Genomic DNA, 9,440 nt, shown 5'->3' with positions numbered 1-9,440 from the left:
GCCGTGATTGGCCGGTGTAGGCCGATCATTGTAAATAAGAATTTGTTCTTAACTGACTTGCCTAGTTAAATAAAGGTTAAATAAAAAAATAAAAAACTTCCCAGACACCGGCAAGCCTCCCATGCAGCTCTGTAATGGCACAGCCGTCCCACTGGGCACAGAAGTCAATTCAATGTCTATTCCACGTTGGTCCAGTGTAATTTCATTGAAATTATGTGGAAACAATATTGATTCAACCAGTTTGTGCCCAGTGGGATGGGCTTGTCAGTAACACCATGGGATTGTCAGTAACAGGCTTTTGCGGTCTCCTTCACTCATTCTATATCATAAAGTAGAATAACCATACAATATACTTTAACCTTAGGATGGGAACCAGCCTCTGCAACATTCCACTCCTTGTACTCCATGTTATTTGGAACATTACCCGGAATACAAGGACTAAGGAGTGGAAGACTGGCACTCAAACTACTGTCACCTATGATCCTACTGTAATACAGTAAAAAATAATGGATGACTCTTTTCTCTGTTTAATAGTCGTTCTGTTCGGCATCAATTTATTTGGCTTTGCTTCTTCAGCTTCTGCTCTAAGGACTTACTGTAATTCAACAAAATCATGAAGTGTGTTTTGATTGGTTGTATCCTCAGACAATAGGAAAGGTCACTGGCGGGGACGTGACACCTGCGGCATCCTGCTGCTTCCTGTGTTGTTTTGTGGAAGTTGTGAGGTGAGGTGCAGCGATGTGACCGTGTTCCTGTTGCCCTGCCTTTCCGGTAGGTAGAATACATCTGTTCATGTTCTACACAGACAATAAGCATTCTGTCCACAACCTCAACAACAACCTGCATAACACATGTTGAAGCCATCACAGCCACTGAGTAGGCCCCAGTGGACAGTCCATGGGTCAGTACGTCGATGATGGATCACGTGTCGTCCACTCTGTGTGAATGCATGCACAAGGTAAGGAGGGGTTATTTAAAGGCATTGTTTGTGTACCTATTGCTTGCAGGAAAATTATCATTATTAAGGAGGAGTCCTATTGTGGAAAACAACATGTTCTAGTCCAAGGGTAGGCAACCCTGTTCCTGGAGTACCGCAGGCTTTCCCCATGTTGGTGTCGATTACAGACGTGCTGTGCATGCACACAAAGTCCTACCTGCAGGAACTACCTGCAGGAATTGTCCTACAGCAAAATGGCCCCAAAATCAAGTGGGAGATCTTATAGGTAAAAATCCTGCAGGTAATTCCACAAGATTTTCAGGACCATTTTCCTGTAGGACAACCTGCAGGATCCCTTTCTTATCCTTCAGAGAGAATTTACTGTAGAATAATCCACATTCTTTGAAATGAATGGACAGAAAGCACAAGGTATCAGATTGCATGGCAATTTTTTTATTCAATGCAGCAACAGTGGACATGTTTGATTGTCCATTTCACCAGCACTGCATAAAATATGATTCCTAGGAGAAAGGAAATATGAGATTTTGAATAAATATGGTAAAATCATATTTTGTAACAAGAGTGAGAGTAATGGTGACGTCACATGAACAACTTATGTGTATTGGTGTGAAGGAGGGAAAGAGATGTCTCCAATTGTAAACTTGGTGATAGTTTGTTTTAATATGGCTGGTACACCAACAACATCTGTGAGTATGCGTGTGTGTTAGGCTTCATTTTAAAGGGAGAAATGAGAGGCTGAAACTGTGTTACCTTCACCTGCATGGCTGTTCAGTGCTGTCTTCTGTTGTTTATATGCTCGGTTTTAACTGGGGAGGAGAGAGATGAGTGGGGAAGAGTTCAGAATATAACTATAACTATATACTGTAGTAGTAAAGGAAACCTATTCTAAAAATTGAATCTGTGGCCATCAGTTTCAAAACACTTAAAAATGATAGCCTAACTTGTGACAAAAGTACTAGAGACACAGTAGCAAGAGGGATATCAGATCTCATTTGTCACTTTCCATAGAAACAAAAGTTTAAAATATTTTTTTTAAATCAAAGCTAGCTAGCAGCCAGTGGTAGAGATCATACTAGCTAAGCAAGTATCTTACTCATGAAAAATATTCTACAAACTCAACACATAAAAAATAACTATGCTATCCCCTAACATGTTCATATACATACATATCTGTTGTGGTTTTAGTATGTTTCTCTGAAACAGTAATATTAGCAGTACTTGAACCAAATATTTTTTCATTGTTCAATCTGTGCTTGAACTAGCTACACTGCCTGGCAGCCATTTCCCCAACTGCCAATTGTCAACTGTTACTATGGTGACCAAGATGTCATATGACCATTCCTCTTCTTGTTGTAAATTGTAAAGGAGAGTTAAATAAAGTTGTGGAAAAAGTACACAATTGTCATACTTCAATAAAAGTAAATTACTCAAGTAAAAGTGAAAGTTGCCCAGTAAAATACTACTTGAGTAGTCTAAAAGTATTTGACTTTAAAATATACTTAAGTATCAAAAGTAAATGTAATTGCAAAAATATACTTGCCTATCAAAAGTAAAAAAGTATGAATAAAAAAAGAAATATATTATATACTGTATATATTTTTACGCATAGCCAAGGGCACACTCCAACACTCAGACATAATTTACAAACGAAGCATTTGTGTTTAGTGAGTCCACCAGATCAGAGGCAGTAGGGATGCCCAGGGATGTTCTCTTGATAAGTGTGTGATTTGAACCATTTTCTGTCCTGCTAAACATTCAAAATGTAATGAGTACTTTTGGGTGTCAAGGAAAATGTGTGGAGTAAAAAGTACATTATTTTACTTAGGAATGTAATGAAGTAAAGTAAAAGTTGTCAAAAATATAAATAGTCAAGTTAAGTACATTCACCTCCACACATTTTATCTCCTCCTTCAGCAGTTTGACTATCCGATATGGCCCTAGAAATATCAAAATTCTGCAGGATTCGTGCTGTAATGTACTTGGTCCTGCAGGAATTGCCAGGTCCTGCAGGAATTTCCATAACCTACAGGAATATCAAAATCCTGAAGGTTTCGGTCCTGCAGGATTCCTGCAGGAATTGACATGGTTCTGTACCATTTTCGAAATTCATACTTGTGAATTCTGCAGGACACTTGCACAATTCCTTCACAAAGGGTAACATTTCTGCAAGATTCCTGTATGACTTTCTTGTAAGAGTGGACTGATCATTTGCACTGACTCTCTGCACCTTAGCACACATGCACACATGCACTCACTCACTCACTCACTTACTCACTCACTTACTCACTCACTCACTCACTCACTCACTCACTCACTCACTCACTCACATATACATTCATGCTACACACACATCACGACTGCTGCTACTAGACTTTTATTTATTATTGCTAAATACTGCACAATTTAAACACTTTGCTCATCAAATGTAAATATTGTACTGTAAAATTGTAGAGTTCCTTCCTGTATTTATACTTATGCAAAATGTGTATTCTATTTAATTACATTATCTTTATTTTTATTTTTATTATTTATTATTGTTGTTGCATTGTCGAGAGGGATCCTCCAAGTAAGCATTTGATTGGGCTGTGTACACCATGTGCATCCTGTGCATGTGACTTGAACTTGAACACACACACACACACACACACACACACACACACACACACACACACACACACACACACACACACACACACACACACACACACACACACACACACACACACACACACACAGCCTAAAGCCAAGTGACAGAATGACAGATGCTCTGCTTGGCATGTTCGCCAAGGAAAGTGTTTGGGGAAGGAGGCAACGAAGCCCAAACGCAATGCTGGGACCTTATCTTGTCTCTGTAGTACCACTGCCACCTTGGGTTTGTTTCACCATATGACACACTGATAAAAAATTATGGCTAAACAAACGGGTGTTGGCGGTTGGATTATATTAATATTTCCATTGGTCAGTTATTGTAGAGCAAAAAATAAAAGTTTGTTTTTGCTTACTTTACATTGATTGAATTCTATATATTTCAGCCGGACCCTTTTTTGAGACTTTTTGGGGTAAGCACCTCAGATCATATAGCCTTCAACTTTTTCTACAATTTTGGTTTAGTGCGGGGACTCCTGACCTCTTTATTTTACTGAAAATCAGGCTACATGAAAATTCTCTCTTATAAATGATGAGTGGACACTGTTGCATATCTTATCATATTGAATTGAAAGCTGGAACAGATGTGGGCCGTTGAAAAAACCCCATGAGGAGTTTACTGTAACACTGGTCTGGAGCTACTCTTCAAATAAAATTAGGGTCCTGCATGAGGGAGATTAGGGTCCTAACATTACACCAACTCTCTCTCTGAAGCATTGTTGTACTGTAAGTGGACAAAAATACATTAAAACACAAGTTTATTTGAAGTACAGACCAGTAGAAATTGTTGGTTTTTCTGCACTTGGGCTCCATATGACAGCAATTGAAGGGCATTGTGTATCTTGGCCCGAGCTGGGAGCCCATGATGGATGACAGCAGAGAAAATCACCCGCCGCTGGCTCCAACACAGACATGCAAATTGCTTGCAGCTGATTGCTTTATTTCGGTTGATATTTATCAAGTGTATTACAGTATGCCTCTGTGTTTACTACTTGGAGGCAGCACATAGGTTGGAGCTGAGCAGAGAGGAGAGTTAATGCTTTTTCTCTGCAGGATGAAAATATACAAGCTGTTAGAGGTCTGTAAACATGGTAATAGATGTTCCACTATTTGCAAGGGTCCTGTGCAGGTTGTATGGTCATTGTGCAGGCATCCAGGTGACTGATTGTCTGACTGACTGTCAAATGCTGTGGTGACACATTTATTGTATTGTAGAAATACTGCCCTAGATAAGCATACCAGCCCCAGTCCTTGACTAGCCATAGTCCCAGCCACAGCCCTAGGCCCAGCCCCAGCACCAGTCCCATATTTGTATGGAGTGGGGCTGGCGTCAAGGGTCAGCTACTTACACAATCAGGTAACTACCTCCAGGTGGAAAATTGTTTACATCCGACTACTTGCACTCACCTACAATGACCTGAGCAATTCACAGTAAAATGAGCCCATAATCAAAAGGAAACCCTCTTGGGTCCACGTGCAGTATGTCCAGAACACACCCCGGCACTGAGCAATCCCCTCAAAACAGAACGTCTTTGGGTTCAAGTGTTTAAACTGTCAGATCAAATCGGCTCAACGTGGAGATTACTTGCGCAGGAGGCCATTGTATGCTTGGTTTAATGCCGGCTGCAATATCCTGCTCCTCCTGTTGATCCTAACAACTCAGTGTGTAAAATCTAGCACTGTCAAGGAGAGCTGACCGAGGCTTGCCAGTCCTGCACTCTGAACAACCAGAGGGAATACACACAGTTGGACAGGAAGAAGAGGAGTGTTTAAGAGTGGGACTGGATAGAGTCTGTAACCTGTTACCTGGACTACAATCAGTAATTTCATCTACCCCAGCAGTGTGTTTTCAATGAGTCCCCCTAGTCATTCACCGCTTTTGAGAAGGAGACGAAATGTGTGAAACCAGTCTCGACCATTTAGTTACCCAGCACAGGAATAGTTATAAGCAATTGGACATTTATCAGGGACTGAGGGGCAAAGATGTCAAGAGTCATGATCCACACATCATCAAGTGACATAACCCACACACAACCAAAGTGCTACAGCAAAAGAGAAACTCATGTGCTCCTGTGTGTATTGTGTTTTGATGCACACTGGGAGACAATCCCTTAAGTACTCGTTCACTAATTTCCTTTGAACGCCTAACCCTTTACGGCACAGCCTCCATCCCAGAGCTTAGAGTGACTACATTACAATGAGGGGCCTCTGTGTTTTCCTACGGTGAACTGTGCCAACTTTCTGACAGCTGATAAATGAGCACAATACTGGCTCCCCCATTCAGCCTACCAATCATTCCATGCAGGACTAGGGTGGTAGGAAATGATCACACTAGCAGCACTTTATTCTGTTTGAAGATGATATACTCTTATGCTACATGTTGACTAGACTTCCTGTTTATATAATACACGTTGAATTGTCACGTGTGTTGTAGACATCATTAGGCCCTATAACATGTAAACATGCTATATATAAACTCAAGTTGATCCCCATACAAATTCAAAGAACCGAAAAGGGGAGAGCAGCAGCTTATGAAGACGGAGACCACCTACTACACTAGAAATCCCACACCACTGCTCCAAAGAGGGCCATCAAGGTAAATGTACACCCCCCCCCCCCGACAGGGGAGAACTCATTTCGAATCAGCTGCTTCTCCTCAGATGTAACAAATGAGACTCAGAGGGCCTCCTGACTCTGTCGTAAACCCCATCTGAGATAATACTTGATGGTCCCCACCACCAGAATACATCAGTTGGAGCTAAAGAGTCAGTCCACTCCGCTTGCTCACCCACTGGACAGGAAGTCTACTAATCTGAAACCTGATCCAGGGGGAAGGAAGGGCTCAGGAACCAGCCTTCAGTGCTTTCACCAATCATATTCATCACCAGGCCGGGCCGCCCGGGTCCAGACTCATTAAGCCACACTGCCGCTCTTAACTAAACATCTTCTCGATAAAATAAATGCTTCCAGGTTACTCAGTCATAGTCAGGGCCCAGGTCGGAGATGTATCACGCATCTGATCTCAATTACTGCTGCCTGGGGAACCTATATATGAACCTCAACACTACCCGTGCCTGAGCAAATAATGCAGTGCAGCCATGGTAACCAATAGAGAGAGTATAGCCCCATACAGATACGGTATGCATCATGAAAAGGGGTAAATTATTATTTGATAATTGGTTCCTGGTGCTTTTTCATTTCTTTAAATATCCATCACGAGATGCATGTGGTTTTGTTGCTGCGAGCTCAATTTGGAGAGACATCAGATATAGTCAAGTTCAGACTGTAGTGTTCTGGGGTGTAGTAGACCATGGTGTGTACCATAGAAATAGAATGTAATAGAATATAAATATTCTAATTCTATGGAGTGTACTGTACAATCACAAACATTCCAGAGGGAACTGTTTTGGCACCAGATCTGGGTTCAAATAATTTTTCAAATATCGAGAGCTTGGGAATATAAGGTTCTATCTACAAAAAGATGATTCTGAGATAATTGGCTTTAAAGTTCTGAACCCTAATTGGTTTGAATGGTGTCAGCAATTTTTACATTGCATTCTTTTGAACTTAACAACGTAATTTGGGATATTTTGAATACTATATAAGTAGAGAAAATTGAACAGGAAAAGGCTATGGCAATAACAACATTTTGACAAAAAATGCAGATAGAACCTTATAGTCCAATCTCTCGATATCTCAATTACCTCACATACATTTCAAAGTAAGTAGTGCGTATGGCCCAGTACATCACTGGGGCCCAGCTTCCTGACATCCAGGACCTATATACTAGGCGGTGTCAGAGAAAGGCCCAAACAATTATCAAAGACTCCAGTCACCCAAGTCATAGACTGTTCCCTCTGCTACCGCACGGCAAGCGGTACCAGAGCGCCAAGTCTAGGACCAAAAGGCTCCTTAACAGCTTCTACCCCCAAGCCATAAGACTGCTGAACAATTAATCAAATGGCCACCCGGACTATTTATATTGACCCCCCCATTTGTTTTGTACACTGCTGCTACTTGCTGTTTATTATCTATGCATAGTCACTTTACAAATTACCTTGACTAACCTGTAACCCCTCACATTGACTCGGTATATAGCCCCGCTATTGTTATGTAATTTTCTTGTGTTACTTTTTGATTTGATTTGATTTTTTTTATTTTAGTTTATTTAGTAAGTATTTTCTTAATTCGATTTCTTGAACTGCATTGTTGGTTAAGGGCTTGTAAGTAAGCATTTCACAGTAAGGTCTACACCTGTTGTATTCAATTCAGTACATGTGACAAATAACATTTGTATTCAGATATATTTAATTTGAAAAGAAAAGAAAAGTAGTTAAATATTTATACAAGTAATATAAAAACACTTGGAAAGTATTTTAAAATACCAAATACACTGACTCAAATGCACCTCCGTGAATTTAATCCAGATATTTGAAAATAGTATTTGAAATAAGTATTTGAAAATACTTTCAAACACAATTTGGTAGCCTTTTTATTTTTTCAAATAACCATTCAAATACTCAAATAAAAGTACTTATTTTGGACTGTGTATTTGAAAATACAAAAATACACAGAAAAAAATATTTTAAATACCAGATACTCAAATACATATTTATTAGAACCCAGGTCTGATTGGCACAGCCTAATAGCAAATCAATGAGTTTAGCTTGCAATACTCCAGTTTACAGATTTAAAATTCCCATTTTGGGATTAGCCTTAAAAGAGAAAAGCTGCATCTGTTTGCGTAACGTGTCTCTGCTCCCTGACAGAGAGCCAGCCACTGTCAGAGTGAATGTATTGCTGACACAGTCTTGGGTTCTTGGACATGAAGGATACAGGGGAAAAGAAAAGCTGCATCTGTTTGCGTAACGTGTCTCTGCTCCCTGACAGAGAGCCAGCCACTGTCAGAGTGAATGTATTGCTGACACAGTCTTGGGTTCTTGGACATGAAGGATACAGGGTGAGCTGGGTCTTCTCTCTCTACTCCAGTCTCTGGGCTGTTGAGTGATGCAACTACACCTCCCCCTCTCTCTCTCTCTCTCTCTCTCTCTATATATATATATAATATATATATATATATATATTTCCCCCTCTCAGAACACACAGAATGAATTTGGCAGTCGCAGAGGGTTGGGATTGGCTCATGCTTGGGCTCCATAGAAAGCTAAAAACTGATTGTGCTGAGGATGACTTTTGAAAGTATTGAAAAACCATCACTACTTTTAGTGGATTATTGTATGCATTTCAATAGTCTAAAGTGGATTTCTCTTCACCCGCATTGATGTGAAAGAACTACAAGAACACCTCCATACAAGTCATTTTCATTCCTGTATATCTCAGTTGCATCATGCCGACACACAATAAATAACATATTTGCAATACTTACTTGTGTATTATTAGCGCTGCACATTAATTGGGTGGGTATAATTTGTGGAACGTTCCAACAGGAATCCGTTCCAAAAACTCCGTAAATATCAAGGTTGCCAACAAACAACGCATACAGTCGTATAACAGTAGAATGACATACCGGGTTGGGAGTGAGCTCTGTAATTACGTTTTTAACTCGGAAAAAATGTCTCTCTTCGTTCTGGTAGCCTCCGCCATTTCTCGTTCGTTGGTTTAGTTATTATTTCCGGTGTTCCTGCATTCCCCGGTGAACTCTGTTGCGCCTCAATTGGGGAATCGCTGTGGTTGAAATGTAACTAATGACCGCAAGCCCCAGTATTTTATTAGCTAGGTGGCTTGTACACAATTGTTACCGATGATACTGTATATACCTACTCGTAGTACAGAAATATGCATTGTATTTTGCCAAGTTCTGTCGGTGTTAATCCTG

General features: G+C 40.4%; 1 long non-coding RNA gene across 1 annotated transcript; it reads right to left on the bottom strand.

The window, feature by feature from the left end:
* Positions 1-1,369: 1,369 nt before the first annotated feature.
* Positions 1,370-9,368, bottom strand: LOC139576995 (uncharacterized). Its single transcript, XR_011675194.1, has 3 exons — positions 9,132-9,368; positions 1,709-1,764; positions 1,370-1,458 (listed from the first exon to the last, which is right to left on the bottom strand). It is a non-coding gene; the product is annotated as an uncharacterized lncRNA (long non-coding RNA).
* Positions 9,369-9,440: the final 72 nt, after the last annotated feature.

Source organism: Salvelinus alpinus, chromosome 5 (assembly GCF_045679555.1).
Source record: "Salvelinus alpinus chromosome 5, SLU_Salpinus.1, whole genome shotgun sequence".
Taxonomy (NCBI): Eukaryota; Metazoa; Chordata; class Actinopteri; order Salmoniformes; family Salmonidae; genus Salvelinus; species Salvelinus alpinus.
Note: the sequence above shows the minus strand (reverse complement) of the source record. Positions and strands in the feature narration are given on the sequence as shown.